The sequence below is a fragment of the Herpailurus yagouaroundi genome, unplaced genomic scaffold (assembly GCF_014898765.1).
Source record: "Herpailurus yagouaroundi ecotype Mexico unplaced genomic scaffold, PumYag 190, whole genome shotgun sequence".
NCBI lineage: Eukaryota > Metazoa > Chordata > Mammalia > Carnivora > Felidae > Herpailurus > Herpailurus yagouaroundi.
Genome location: NW_024412421.1, coordinates 23,321,660 through 23,337,985, shown reverse-complemented (window position 1 = coordinate 23,337,985; position 16,326 = coordinate 23,321,660). Strand labels below are relative to the sequence as shown.

Below are 16,326 nucleotides of genomic sequence, written 5' to 3'. Positions count from 1 at the left end.
TCTTCTCCATCAGCACTGTCACTATCCTGGATCAGCCCCTCATTATCTCTTGCCTGGATTACTGCAGTAACCTCCTAACTGGTCTCCCTGATTCTGGTCTTGGTCTCTCCATTCCATCACTCACATCCCTGTCATAAGCATATAATCAATCTGGATGAAAAGGAGCTGTAAACGGCAATAGATATCAATGTCTTCAAATCATGTTCTTTAAAAAATATGATGTCATAGGTTAAGACATAATCAGTTAAACATAGTTCTCCTGGAGACAGGTTGACCGCTCAGCACAAGAATCAAATGAAATATAACAATGAACGATGTATCAGTTCACTTGAAATAATACTCATGGAGAACCGACATTTATTGGATTGTGCAGAGATGATGTGGAGGTTAGTAATGCTGGAAGGGCATGGTGGATTAAGATGAACTTCTCCAGCATTCCGAGGGCCATCTGGTCTTTGTGATCATGTCAGAGAAAGATCACTTACTAAAGTCTATTCTATCTTGATAATTCCAGGAGCAAAAGTTACAACCAATAGGGACAAACTATGCTACCCCCTAAATGATAAATACATTGTTAAAGTGGTTAGGAAGGGGCTTCTTCAAACTTCATGACTACAGTGAACCCTCAAATACTAGGGGCTTTAAACAAAGATGTTACCAGAGCAGCTTTAATACACTTACTGCCTGCAGGTTAAAGGGGAGAAAATGGTCTAAGTTTAGCATGTTCAGAGAAAATGGCATTGAGTATAAAATGGAATAAAATCTGGAGATTAGCAAAAGCAAATAAGACTAGCAAAAAAAAAAAAAAACAGCAGAGATGAGACATGGTATTTTAATTAGCATTTCCTAAACTATCTGTGGTAAAGACCAGTTTTTTTAAAAAAAATATCCAAACCATCACAGACTAATATATTTATAAAACAATAAAATTAATACTAGAAAAATGAAATGTAAAATAAAAACAAGATGCTGTGACTGCTTTTTATGACTGGGTTACCCAGACATAAAATTTCCCAAATGCTCATTTTTAATTTTTGTGTTTATCTCATCATGAACCAGTAACAGTTCATAGGCTGGTACTGGTCTATGGACCATGCTCTGAGTAGCACTATTTTAAAGGATTTATTCAGAATAAATGGCAAAGACTTTTCTCACAAAGATATACTGTTGGAAAGACACTAATCTGTTAATTAATATTCATGTATCTTTCTTTCAAAGACTGAAACGTTTGGCTGTTTGGGTGTTGAAAAAGTTCCATCTCTCATCAGGTCAAGTTGAGACCATCTCTGAGAAAATGCCTATCAAACCGGTGAGCCTCAAGTCAGCCTCCAGAAAAACAATGGCTATGTGGATTAAAAACTCTCATCAGAGAATATATAAGCTGTGACTATAACGTTGACTGTATTGTTTAGTGATGGATTTTTCGGTCAATCAACCATTAAGAATGTCTTTCTATCCCACCCAGATCTCAATCAATTATCACGATGTCTGATTTGATAGGCTGATAGTCACAGTTGATAGAAACACTAGTGATAGGGCAGGTTCCTTAGACTATATCGAACAATAAATATCCATCAAGCATGAGCTATATTCTGGCTTCTTTCTGTCCTTATTCTAAATACAAGGGCAGCTGTCTCCCTCTGAAAAGACATGTATAGTCTGTGCTTAAACAGCAGATGGAAGATATCAGCTTCTCCGATCCACTATTGTTTTAGGTTAAAGGGGCTAAGAAATACTGACAAATCTGGGATAGTGAAAGGATGGACAGAGACTTTTATTTCTTACCTTAAAAATTTTGTTCACAGACAAGCTATTCTCAAACCATGGCTTTAAATCCCATTACCAGACACATTTAACACGACTCTCATGGGTTGTTTTCATTATGGCCAATGGTGAAATGATGCTTAGTGATAAGTTTAGAAATAAGGAAATGGATACAAGGCATGGAGAGGATATGTATTAATTTATATATCAACTTGTAATTTGAGGAGACTGACATACAGAGTTTGGAGGAGAGAAGACTTCAGGAAGACACCCTTCAGGCAGGTAAAAACCAAAAATCCCATGAAAGTGGCAGCTCAGGATGGCAAACATGCATTGAATGTGTTCTAAGCATTGAGGATGCAAAGTTAAAATGCTGTCTTTGTTTTCGAAGGTCTAGTGTCAGAAGCAGACATACAAACAATTACAAAATAGTGGGAGACATGCAAAAATAGGAATTTGTATAAGGTACTGATGACAGGGTGATTAACTCTATCAGGTGGAACTGTAAACAAATACAAAAGGTTACAAAGTAATTTATGTTGGTAAAGTGACTCCCCAAATGTAAGGGTAAACCATTTTTAGAAGTTGCTAAAGGGAAACCTGAGGTCTAATTCACAAGTCAAGCATGCCCACAAACCTTCCACTTGTAAAGATATAGGTTAAAAACTCTCCATTAGAGGGGCGTCTGGGTGGCTGAGTCAGTTGAGCGTCCGACTTCAGCTAAAGTCATCATCTCACACTCTGTGAGTTCGAGTGCTGTGTTGGGCTCTGTGATGACAGCTCAGAGCCTGAAGCCTGCTTCAGACTCTGTGTCTCCCTCTCTTTCTGCCCCGCCCCTGCTCATGCTCTGTCTCTCTCTGTCAAAAATAAATAAACATTAAAAAAAAAACAAAAAACCTCTTCATTAGGAATATCACCCACCACCAAAACTATACATATATATACCATCATCCCTATCCATGAATCCAAAATACCCAGCAAAGCTCTTATTTAACTAAAACCATTTTGAATGAGCACTGGAGGGATCCACAAAAAGGCAAACAGTAATGGATGAAAAGAATGAATTCTACTTGACTTAAACCTTCAGGGGTTATTATAAATGGAATTTTTTTGGTAATTTCATTTTTGGATTTTCATTGCTACTGTATATCAATACAATTGATTTTTGTATATTGATCTTGCATTCTGCAACACTGTTGAACTTGTTTACTAGTTGTAGTAGTTGCTTTTTAATGGACTGCTTAGGATTTTCTATATACAAGATCATATCACCTGAAAATGATGATGGTTTTACTTTTTCCTTCCCAACCTGGGTGCCTCTTATCTCTTTCACTTGCCTACTGCCCTGGATAGACCCTCCAATACAACGCTGAACAGAAGTGGTGAGAGCAGACATCCTTGTCTTGTTCCTGGTATTAGGGGGAAAGTACTTAGTCTTTCGCCACTAAGTATATTAGTCTTGGGGTTTTTATAGATGTCCTTTTTCAGATTGAGGGATTTTCCTTTTAATGCTAGTTTATTGAGTGTTTTTATCATGAAAGAATGTTGGATTTTGTCTAATGCTTTTTCTGCTATTTCTCTGTTTTTGAATTAAAAACTTGCATTGCTTGAGTCTGGCTTTTCTAGGAAGGCAGATCACCTACCTAATTGGTGGATTCAGGTGAAGAGGATAAGAAACAGAAAGTTACTAGTATGACTTAGTGTCCATTTCCTACATTTAACAAGGTATACAAGAAAACAGGGGACCCAAGAAAGAACTTGGCAGCTTGTAAATGGGGTTGAAAATATAACTATTTTTCATTTCCAACTTGCAAAAGATGAAACTGAGAAATGTTTTGAGCAAGAAGACTGATTTTTAAAAAGCCTCACCTGCAAAACCTTATCATTATCAGCATCACTGCCATCATTTCCTCTGCTAAAATCCCTGAGTTGAGTTGGTGGTACCCATTCAATGCTTTCAGTTGGACAAAATGACAAAGGAAAAGAAGTGATGATTGAACCATAATATGGCTAAGTTTCTCCTGGGAAATTGTACAATTTCATTTCATTGGCAAAAGAAAGTCTTATGGCAAAAGAAAGCCTAATGTCAAAGAGACAGTCACTTATATGAGTAGGGGCTGAAAATCAAATGAAAATGAGTGGTATGTATAATCATTTCATAGGGAAGGGGAGACAATAATTGAGAAGAGTAATAAAATCTGCCTATTCTTTTGGTGACAAATACTTGCTCCTTCTTTTATATGCAAAACACTTCCATCTTTTCTTTAAAGAAAACACCCCTAAGTCTCATCCAATCACATTTCACACTCAAAGCACTGGATCTCATATGGATCCTCTTGGTCCAGACACTTGTGAACTAATAAGCCAACTTACTTGCCCTTGCATGCTCAATACATAGTGGTGGAAGAGGGACAGGGTAACTACAATAAATATTTCCATTTACAAAGGGAAGCAATGGAAATCATACAGCTGTCACTGATTCTCAACAATTTTGGATTTTTGTGATTGGGGTAGGGAGTGTTCTTTACTTGGGCTCTTGTTCTGCTTCCTGGAGGAGTTTCCTAGTTCATTGTTTTCCACGGTCCTGGGAGATCCCATTATACTCCTTGGCCACATGTGAAAAGGGTATTGAAAAATAGGCTTTCCACTGTGCTTTGGCCTGTTTTCTGTAGAAGACTGGGAACTTCAAAGTCATTTTTGTCATAGTAGCCATATAAAACAAACAAACATACAAACAAACAATTCTTTGGCAATGGCTCTTTGGGAAGTGTTGCAGTCGTAACAATAGTAAATCTTCCAGTCCACGACCATGGGATGTGTTTCCATTTATTTAGGTCCTTAGACCGTAATTTCTTTCAAAATATTTTGTTTGTAATCTCTTTTAAAAAATATATTTGGCTTTGTATTTGTTTGATCCTGGGCAGGTCTCTAGGTCAATAATCAATTGCTTAATTCTTTTTGAGACATGCCTCCCTCTAGACTTGATTACAGGTATCTTGAGTTATAAGTTCTATGGGAGAACCAATCATTAGTCAATCTATGGGCAATATCACAAACCATGTAGTACCTGCTATGTTTTCAAAATATGATGAGAAACATGAGCCTTGTTATACAAATAAAGGTTGTCTCCAAAACATGGGACAACTAAGCCCATTTTGAAAAATGAGAACCATCCCCTCTAGTTCAGTGGTTTTAAACCAGGGGTGATTTTGCTCCCTAGGGGACATTTGGCAATGTCTAGAGACATTTTAGTTGTCACAACCGGAGGATGCCACTAGCATCTAGTGGGAAGAGGCCAGGGATGGTGCTAAACATTCTAAAATGCACAGAACATCCCCCTTCCTGCCTCTTCTCTCTCTCCCCAACAAAGAATTATCCAGCCCAAAATGTTAACAGTGCTGAAGTTGAGAAACCCTATTCCTAACAGTACCACTGAAACAGAAGTCCCATTAATACTCCCGATAGCTCTCCAGAGCAAAAACAGATAACATGTTTCTGTGTTTACCCCACCAGCCAGATCTATGTTCTTCAATTTTTTCTTCCCCAGAAGCAAAAAGTAGGATCAGAGAGACTATGAAAGCCCACTTGTTTTGATACTTGAAGGAATCACAATTTGTTTTTTAACCTTTCATTGTCTATTGACCACATCTCCATCTTCCATCTTGTTTGTTAAGATTTTTTTTTACACAATACATAATCTTTTGATCCCTTCCTTTAGCTATCAAAGGTTCTCCATCATGCTAAAACACATTCTTGATTGACATGGATTTTATTTCTCCTTTTAAAATTCTTAGCGCAGCCTTTCTTTGGGTCCTTTTAGAAGGAAAAGAAGAGATACTGAGAAGTCCTGTTCTGGTTTTATAATAATGTCTGGTTTATCAATATTACTATCTGGCACCTCCAAGAATGTTCCTATTGTTATAAAGTGTTTGTGAAAAAAAACCCATCAGTTTCACACTAAAACAGGGGTTATGCTTGAGGGGTTTCATCCTCAGGACCTTGGAGTCCTCAAGCACCAGGGAGATATTTTAATAAAAATATGCAGAATGGTTCAGACAGACATTAGTCTAACAGGAGACAGAACACAGGAAAAGGGAAATTATAGATGAAAAAAATACCTATTATGTCATATAAGGTAGACCTTTCCTGAGAGACCAAGGTAGGCTGTACCCTCTAAGGATCTAGATTCTAGGAGAAGAAAAGAATATGCTGTTAGTCTTAGTTTTAGTCATGTCACCAATTTACAAAGCCTAGGCAGGATCTCAGTGACTAAAGTAAGAGTCCATGCTTAATTATGACTGAATTTTTCTAATATTTCAGAAGAAAATACATAGAGAAAATTAGAGCAGTGTGACTTTTGGAAGCAGCATTTGCTTTCTTGGCTAGTTTTAGAAATCTCTACTACTTTCCTTAAAGGACAATTCTGTCTTCTAATAGAATTCCTGACTAGGCAGATAGTTTTGTTAGATAGATGTTCTATTAACATTTTGCTTTTTTCATTTCATACCATTTACCTTTTATTTCTTTGTATCATGGTTGAAAATGAATATGATTCTTATCTCTTCCTCAGGTTTTTCTTTTTTTCATTGTGACATCTGTGCATTAATCACTGTTTAGCCAAGCTTCAGAGACCTGATTCTTTTAATGAGAAGTGAGCATGCTTCTGTGGAAAGCATGCCAGCTTTTAAGTTAGAAGCCTGGATGCTAGCCTGGTATCTGCCATTCTCTGGTTGAGTGTCCTAGGACAAGTCACTTCTGTATTTTTTAGTACAATTAAGGTTGTACCCAAATATCTTTAAGGGGTCACTTCTATCTCAAATATTTTCCATATGTCTAATCTTTTGTGTATATGAGAACAGTAGCATGGTAGCTAAATATTTTCTTTTCTCTGCTTATTTTGCAACTATCTGTTAAAGTAGAGCATGTGTGTGTGTGTGTGTGTGTGTGTGTGTGTGCGCGCGTGCGTGCCCGCATGTGTGTGTATGATGGTGGTGAAGGTAGAAGTGGAGAATGGGGAGAGAATGGACCACTTAACCTTGGTAGCAATAACAAGGTATAATAATCTATACACATAACTTATGTTGAAGATATGCAGGTATTTAAATACCTTTGTTAGAGGAAATATGGAAGCATTCATCACGGTTACAAAATAGCATTCTCAGAAATGTCATTCTCTCCCTCCCCCAGGACAGAGAAAGCACCTGCAGACTTTGGTCACTGAAACAGCCATGAAAACCCTCGTGCTTTTATAAAGCAGGACAAGGCTTTGAAGCTCCAGCTTTAAATCGCCCCAGCATCTCCCAGCTGTAATGAGGACAGCATTTCCCTAGTCAAAACATCCTGATTCTATTTATAGGCTTTCACTTATCTGAATAATAAACAGAAATAGCAGACTGTTCTTATATCATTTTCCTTCAACTATCCTACTACTTAATACAATGACAACAATTAAAAAAAATTCCAGAACCACAATACGTAACAGTGGGTTTAGCTAATTACCTTAGAGAAGACACTGACCAATGTATATTTGAAAAGCCAAAGTCTTTCAAGAATGTTTGATTGGCCTTTGTTTACCAAGGGTTTCCAATATCTCCCTTGCTATTATTTCTTGGGGAAAAATGTTTCAGCCCTTTATATGATTCCAGAAATATCCAGTCTCCCCGGATGAAGGGAGGCTGTGTTCCTCTGCTAGGTACCTCCCTTAGCTGATGTTGCTTTAAATAAGGACGGCAGACAATACAGCATCCACGGAGACAGCCACAATTCATTTCTATTCTTTTTCCAATGTAAGTTTGTATTAGGTTATTTAATGGACCACAATAGATTCAGTAGGTACAGAAGCCATACCCCCAATGGCTGGTGCTTAATTCCATCCCTGCAGTCTGTTTTAACTAAGACGTTTTCTCCCGTGCATATAATCTTCATTATCATAGAAGTTATTTTTAATTTATAATTAACATAGTTTCCTTCTCATTATGGACGCCTTGATCGACTTAGCCCCTCCAGACACATCTTGTCTGGCGCTGTGCTGGCTATGTCCTGCAGTTCTCTGAATGTGCAGTAGGTGTCTATCTTAGCCTTTCCTTCATCCTTCCTCCTCCTCTCGTCCCTGACACTGTGATATAGTGCATAATTCCAAAATGGCAGCTTTTTGAAAATTCACCTTGATTATCAGACATTAAAAGTGACTCATCCCGCAGTGACTGTCTGGCAGAAGGGATGGGATCAGACAGCAAGACAATGAGGGGACTGGGCGCATTAGCGCACTAGATTACAGAGCCCATCAAAAATACCTTTGTTCTGTCAAAGATCCAATCATTTACTAGTTGTGTTCTGCAGAGGAGAAAGAATGAGAAGAAAAAATCCACCAAACAAACAAACAAAAAAATCCATCCAAGAATTTAAAACCTCCTCAGATCTCTCTCTGCTAAGAAGGGAGGGAAGTATCTGATCCACCATTTCAAGAGGAGGCAAGATGGGGATTGTGCTTGGGAAATGGGAATCTATAGAACCCTTTCTTTCAGTGGCTATCACATTTTCTATCCTAGATTCTGTTCTTTGGGTCTTGGTAAGAGGGAAATAGACAAGTGAACAGGGTCTGGTTTTGCCCTCAGCTGTCCTCAGGCTAATTTATAGAGAATAGTTAGTAGACAAAATATCTCACAATTAGAACATTCATTTTCATTAAAAGAAAGCTTCTGATTTCTATCATATCACAATATAATGCTAACCAAGAAATGTGTGAGGATTAAAGGAAAATATGTGTAAGGGCTATTATTGATAAATACTTTATAAGCATTTAAACTAGCCCATATGAAAAGGCACTAGGAGTCTTTGAAAAGATAGAGCATATGAATTCTTGCATTGAGCATGTGTGTGTTTGTGTGCAAAGGGGAGGAGGGAACTGGAGAACAGGGGCGGGGGGTGGTGGTGAGAGATGAGGACATTCGTGTTGAGCCCTGTGTGGGTGTATAACTGGGTAAGATGTGTGCTGAGTCGTCAGCATGACTGCAAGCCTGGCTAGCTTGTCTGATTCTCCAAGGAGACAAATAACCAAATGGGAGGTTGGTGCCTGGCTTTCTTCTTCTTTTCTTTCTTTTTATCATTTTTATCATTTGCCTATGAACTCAGAGGAGCAGTTTATCAGTCACGGAAAATGCCCCAAAGGGGCCCAGATCAAAGGCAGGCTTTGCATTGTGTACTTAGGTGGATCTCCCTGCCAAATACATTAATGCGATTAAAACACAAATTCCATAAACAATTATATTCCATCTGTTTAGCAACAGTAATAGTGATACGACGTGCCATCAAGAGAATCCTTCTCTTACAGAGATGTACCAAGTGAATTCAAATACTCTTGTGCACGTGGATGCTGGAGCACTTAGGGAGGATTTGGAGGGTGTTATTCGCCAGCAGGACAGGAGAGTGGCTGCTGTTACCATGCAGGGATCTCTTGATAAGATGGTATTTCAAATGGCTGTCATTTATTAAAATAGGTTCATTAAAATAACTCAACGCATTTCACCGGTTGTGCATTATACTTGGAGGTTTGTCGTTTTTCTCCCCTGCCTTCATACTTATTTCTACTCTCAGGTACAGAAAACATATCCCTTTTTTTGCCCCTCTTAATTACCCCTAATTGACTTCATGCTTTATTGATGGAGGAAGGCAGATTCAGCAGAACTGCCTGCCTGGTCAGTCGGACTCAGTAACAGTTACACATTCAGAGACCTGTTCATGTTTGTTTGGATCCACAACACATACTTTGAGTAGGAGAAAGAGAAATCCAAAAAGCTTTAAAAATCTCTGCCTAAACCTGACCAAGAGATTAAAGGGGAGGGCAAAAGGGGAGGGCCCAGACCAATTTCCACACACCAGCACTCGCAATACAGGGATGGATTCATGAAAGAGAGACCTGCAAGAGAGTTTTCATCAGTGGAATTTTAATGAGCCCTAAAGGTTAGCCTTCGACTTCGTTAACAAACAGCTCTAGAGATAATTTCCAATTTTCCGTGTTTATAGAATAGCGGTTGCTTGGTCATAATCAAATTCTGAGACTGTGGAGAGCCTACTCTGCATACCCAGCTGATGCCGAAACACAAACCACCAGAAATTATTAAATGTGTGCTCAAAATCAAATGTAGAACAAATAAAAAGAAGAAAAAAATTTTTGCAAATTAAAATGATCACATTAACCTTCTCTGATGAAATCAGTTCAAATGAAAAATGCTTATTTTTTTAAAAACCTGCACAGATATTTTGGCTGTTAAAAGGATAGTGATTATTCTAATACTTAAATGGACAGACACAAGAAAAAGAAAGATAATAAATGAAAGAAGACATCATTCCTAGGAATGGCAGACCAGAGTCCCTGGTACATTTTAAATAGGTTTCAAAAGTGTAGGAGAAAATATAGAAGCACAATTTTGCAAGATTGACACTAGATAGGTCAGTTTGCTGGGGATGTGTCCCATCTTTACCCCTCCTTCTGTCTCCCCCTTCTTCCTTCTCTTTTCCATCTCTACTGAGCCCTTGCAGAATTGCCATAATTGTACCAGAAGGGGAACAAGTATGACTAGGATTCCAGCCATATAGAACAAGAGCAAAAGGTAGTTAAGACAAAGGGCCAAATCCAACGACTTGGCTTTTAAAAAAAGTGACTGCAGCATTGAGTGGAAAGTGGACCACTTGCCCTGCAAGGGTGATCGATCTCCTAATGATGGGGACCAACAGCAGGTGCTTGAGATATAAATGCTGAGAGAAATACTCTAACATGATGCTAACTTTTATTTCCTCCAATGCAACAGATCCCTTTTCATTTCCAGGCCTGCCACCTCTTGATCTGCAGAGGGATGGAAGGGGTTAAAAAAAAAAAAAGAGTGGCCTGAGGCTATGCAACTGCCAGAGAGATTAAGAGTGAGGCGCCCAGCTGGTGATACTTTGTTCATTTTTTGGTACATGGAGGGGCACAAAAGGCACAATATTAGGGGCTGGAAGACTTGGGTTCTAATTCGGATTTTGCATCTTATTCCTTACTCCCCATGTAACCTTGGTGGAGGGGGTAGGTGGTCAAACCCTCTGAGTTACAGTTTTCTCCTAGGATAATAGGGACTGGCAAATTCAGGCAATAAGAATTGTGAGGGACTTCCGGGATCATTTAGTTAATTTTCCTCATTTGATAGATAGAAACTAAACAGTGGTAATAATAATAATAATAATAATAATAATAATAATAATAACAACTACTACTACTATTACTACTGCTAATATTTTCAAGCATTTAATATGTGCCAGGTACTGTTCTAAGTGCTTTATAAATATTGTTCTACTTTCATAACAGCCTCATTTGGTAGGTAGTATTTTTACTCCCATTTTACAGATAGGAAAACTGAAGTCAGTAAGATTCAAGAGCCAAGGTGATATAGCTGGTAAAAATGGTGGAGCTGAGTTTTAAACCCAGACAGCCTGGCTCCAGAGGCATACCCTAGTAAACTATGAAGTCCCCATTTATTCTCATTTGCACAGGCGGTGCACTATCTGGATTAGTGCTGCACATGGTCCTGAAAGCATAGACTCTACAGACAGTTGTTCTCAGTATTAAGGCAATGCTGACAATGGCCACTCTGTTCCCTCCAAATTCCCTGAGATCCCAAGGTCTCTCCAGCCAGGTTTTGTGCGGGTGCCCTGTAGTCCTCCCAAGATGCCCTGCTCTATATATTGCCCTTCCCAAAGTCAAACTGCCACCCAAAGTGTCTGTCTGCTGATCTTTTCTCTCTCCATTTCCTTGAAATTCCCTTGAGCTGCTATTGCACTTGTATTCAAACACCCAGCATGATACTTTTTATTTTTTTGCTCTAGCACTAGAACTTGCACACCTTTTGTTAGCCACATGGATCATCACTGCTTCTCAGAGCAGAAATATATTGCAGAAAAGAGAGTTCATGGCAGAATAAAAACCAGTGGCAGGAAAGACACTCAACTGAGGATAGCATGATAAAGCACTCATTGGGTAAGTCTGGTTATAGTGTTACACTACTGCTCATTGGTTGAAAGAAGAGACTACAGTTTGTCATATTAGTTTCCATTGGTTAATAGCACACAGTGCCTGGGGAAAATATATTAACAGTATTTGGTAACGGACTGTTGCTAAAAGGAGAAGAGCATTGGGACATCTGGGCGGCTCAGTTGGTTAAGCTTCTGACTTTGGCTTAGGTCATGATCTCACAGTTTGTGGGTTCCAGCCCCACATTGGGCTGTCTGCTGTCAGCACAGAGCCTGCTTTGGATCCTCTGTCTCCCCCTCTCTGCCCCACCTTGCACTCTCTCTCTCTCAGAAATAAACATTAAAAAATTTAAAGGAAAATAAGAACAGCATTACTGTAAAATTATTGTTGCATGGAGAAGTGTTAAATAGGCTATGTGTACTCTATGCCCAAAGGAGCTTGTTGACTTGTTCAGACACCTGAACAAGGCTGTCTAGAGGAGAACTGTTCTATGTTTTCCTTTTTTTTCACACTCACACTTCTCAAACAATTCTAACACCAGATGTGCAGGTTTTTCACACCAAATAATTCTCCAACACTAGATGAGTGTCCTATAATTCAATTCAATTTTGACACTAGCCAGAATTAGCACAGGCCCCTACTGGTTAAGGGCTCACTCCCATAAGACCGTTCCCCATTTCTGACACCAATTTCAAGTAGCAGGTCCCTAGATTACTCACAGTATCTGTCGAATATGGCTACAATTTGTAGGTTCGCATCACCCCCTTCCTCAGGTCCAATCATTTGCTAGACTAGCTCACAGAACATAGAGAAACACTGACTTACATTTACCATTTTATTATACAATAAAGGACATTATAAAGAATACAGATGAACAGCCAGATGAAGATATAGAGAGGGTGAGGTCTGGAAATGTCCTAAGTGCAGGAGCTGCTGTTCCCATGGAGTTGGTAGGCGCTACTGTCCCAGCACAGAGATGTGGTCACCAACCTGGAAGCTCTCTGAACCCCACGCCTTTAGGATTTTTACAGTAGTTTCATCACGTATGCATGAGCAACCAATTATTAACTCAATGTCCTGGAGGATGGGAGGTGGGGCTGACAATTCCAAGCTTCTCATCATGGCTTGGTCTCTCTGATGACCAAGCACCTAACCTGAATCTGTCCATGAACCCACCAAGAGTCATTTCATTAGAACAAAAGACATTCATATAACCCAGGAAATTTCAGGGGATTTAGGAACTCTGTGCCAGGAACCAAGGGCAGAGACCAATATATATATTTTTTCTGTTATTTCACAAACCCACATAAGATTCTTTTTGATCTGGCCTCACCTGTCATATTAGCCACCTACTTCGCACCTTGATGTCCTCACACCTGCTGTCCCTTCTGCTTGAGGCAACAGCTCCTCCAAGCCCCTTTTATCATGCCCTCTTCTTCAGTTGTAAATGTCTGTTCATCTTTTAAGACCTGGCCCCAAAGTCACTTTCTCTTTGCAGCCTCCTGACTTCTGGCATTTTCTATAGTACACATGGTCAGAGCACTCATTGCAAAGGATTATAATTAAGTGGTTATTCTTATTTCTCTTACTTACCAAAGAGTCCCTTGAAGACAGAGACTATATTTCATTTATCTGTGTATCCTCAATGTCTAGCACAGGGCCTGGATCATCTTATTTATTCAATAAATATAGAAGGAAGGAGGTAAGGAAGAGAGAGAGGGGGCAGGTGGGGAAGATGTGTCTTTTCTGAAACTACAAAACATGAAAATACAAAGAATTACTAACCAGAGAAAGACGTCTACTGTTTGATGTACTCATCCTATGTAGGAATGAGCTTACTGTCTTCATAGGCACGATGCTTAGGCACAGCATGGAGGCCAATGACAATGCTAGCAGGAAGCAGACCTCTTATTCCTCATTTACCTGCTGATGAAAAGGTAGGTAAACAATTTCCCCAAGACAGGATGAGTGCTCTTAACTAATGTCATCACTAGCAGTAATTCAGTTAGCTGAATAAGCATAAAACCTAAAGAACACAGAGACTTAAGAAACTGTTTAATTCATGGTACTAAGTTATTTTATCAGGTGGCATGTAGTTAAGTGCACTTAAATACAATCACATAGCATTTTGTTTGGTCATTCTCCTCTGGGGTGTTAGAAGAACCAGTAGAGAAAAGAAGCTTCCTCAGGGATTTTTCCTTACAGTCAATTTTTACAAAAAGCTGAGTGTACAACTTGCAAAATAATAAGCTTCAGTGATAACACAAGCTTCAGCTACAATTATCACAAAGAGCAACTCTGCTGCCCAAGCTCCTAACTTATCCTTGTGACTACAGAATAGTCCAAAATGTCACATTCAAGTTGAAGTGACTGCAACCAATTAGGTTATTTCTACCAAACTGGGTCCACTAATCGTTGGGCATTATCTTGAGGGACAAATAGGGGTCTGTGACAGGGTACAATGTGGCTTGTGAAATATTAGTTTTGGACAATCACAAATGAAGATCCATGTATGTTAAATTATTCAGCATTCTTGACCTCATTTATTAAGTGACTTCATATGGGTTTTTGCTCATATTCATATAATCTTAGGCTCTAAGGAGCTTGATTTTGTTTCCTTTCCTTAGCTGTCTCCCGATTTCATCTTCATTTTGGCTTCTCCAGTCTTTATGTATCAGAAGTTTAGCATATATATCTCTTTCTATTTTTTATTCTGTTTATTTTTATAATTTAAAGGGCAATGTTTGAGAAATACACAATGGAAGCAGTTGCTAATACAAAGATACATATCAGAAATATGAGTACTAGTTAGGAATCTGGCTCCCATGCCTTTGTTTGCTAGCACACAACCTCACGTAATACAAAAATCTTCCAAATTAACATCTGCCTTGGTCCACCATGTATGAAGCAGAAAGTTGTAATCTGTGACATATGGGTCAGAGCTTTATATATGAATAAGAACTTCAATGCCAAGTCTGCTTCTGGAAGTGTTCTAAAACGGTAGCAATAAGAATGTTTTCCAAAACAATGGGAGAAAGCCACAAAAACACTCCAGTAAGTTCATGTACCCAAGATGTTTGTTGATTCCAATTTGTTCAAAAGATGTTCAGAACAATAGTTCATTGATGCTGACAGGATTTCTCCAACAAATTAGTGTTCTTACATGTTGTAAAGAACCAACTGCATAACTATCCTAAGAATATTCCTAGCAGATATCTTTTAAATTTACAATTTAAAATATATCATGGGGGCAAAGCAATAAAATGGACCTGGAAAGTGAACATTGCCAGATAATGTGATGGAATTAGTGAACATCTACCAAAAGAAAGTTTTTACACTAATACTCTTTATGAGATTCACAAAAGAAATTAGGTAACATTAGGCTTCTCAAGGTAGTTTCTTCCTTGAGATATGTGTGTTTTATAATGTTGTCCATAATTCAAATCATAACCAATACTCTGAAAGTAGAGACAAAGAATTCCATTTCATCATACCCAAACCAAATGGGACCAGAACAGGTGTAATCACTTTAAAGTGTTCTTCTCTATAAATCAACTTCGGATATATTCCAGACTGGAGCTGTCAGCCCTTGCACACCCCCTGAAGTTGAGAATTTTTAGCAAACTAAACACAGGCATTAAAATAATGTTTGAATTAGTTTGAATCACAGTGGCCTCTATTCTCATGCTTCTCAGGACCCTACTGTATCTCTTCCATGTGTGAGATGCATAGGAGGGCTGCACATGGGCAAGACTCACCAGAGTGCAGAGCAGGAAGGAGAATTTAGGTCAATTATCTTTTGAAGTGTGATCCCTTTAAACAGCTACTCAAGGTAGTATCTTGCTAACTGTGCTGTATATAATAAAGGTGACCTGTTCTGTTTCTTTAAATAGTGTTTTTGGTTATAAGCGATCAAAGTATTAAATTTGTATAAGGAAAAAAAAAAAGATGAAGAGAAGTGTCATCCACATTCTTTCTGGAATCTATTGGAAGGATTAGGTATGTGTTTTACCTCCTCTGAAAGCCTGGGCATGAAAGTAGGTGCATCCATTCGAGTCTGTCCCAGCTGGATCTTTGTTTTCTTTATCTATAAGCTAAGGAGACAAGCAGTTTAGATGTCACTTCAGGATCTTTGGTAAATATTTTTAAAAATGAAACAAATATATGGAGTAGGTGAATATATGGGGAGGTGGGAGGTGGAGGCAGAGAGTATTTGCTATGGGTCCGTTCTCCAAAGCTTAAAAAATATATTGTGTGTGTGGATATGCATTTTCATTATTACTTGAGGGAAAAAAATCACTGAAAAAATGGTTTTGTGGTTTTTAAAATATCTTTTTTGGTGTGGAAAAATCTTAGAGTCTTTTAATTGGTAAAATACTTCTACTGCTGTTAGCATCACAGCAGGCTTTAAGAGAAAGCAAATAGATTTAAAACAACATAATTAATACAGGGAATACCTCTGATAGATATTCAAAGAAAATGATGTAAAACGTCTAAATATTACGTGTACAATTAATTGCTCTTGTGATTATAAAAATAATACACATTTGTGGTAGAGA

The 16,326-nt window shown here is 38.5% G+C and overlaps 1 long non-coding RNA gene across 1 annotated transcript in view; it reads right to left on the bottom strand.

Annotated features, from left to right (window-relative positions):
* Positions 1-13,138: 13,138 nt before the first annotated feature.
* LOC121009738 (uncharacterized) overlaps positions 13,139-16,326 on the bottom strand; it is a 39,973-nt gene continuing 36,785 nt past the window's right edge. The window contains exons 3-4 of the long non-coding RNA XR_005780814.1: positions 15,780-15,861; positions 13,139-13,690 (exon numbers count right to left, since the gene is read on the bottom strand). This is a non-coding gene — a long non-coding RNA (uncharacterized LOC121009738). The remainder of the gene's footprint in view (positions 13,691-15,779; positions 15,862-16,326) is intronic.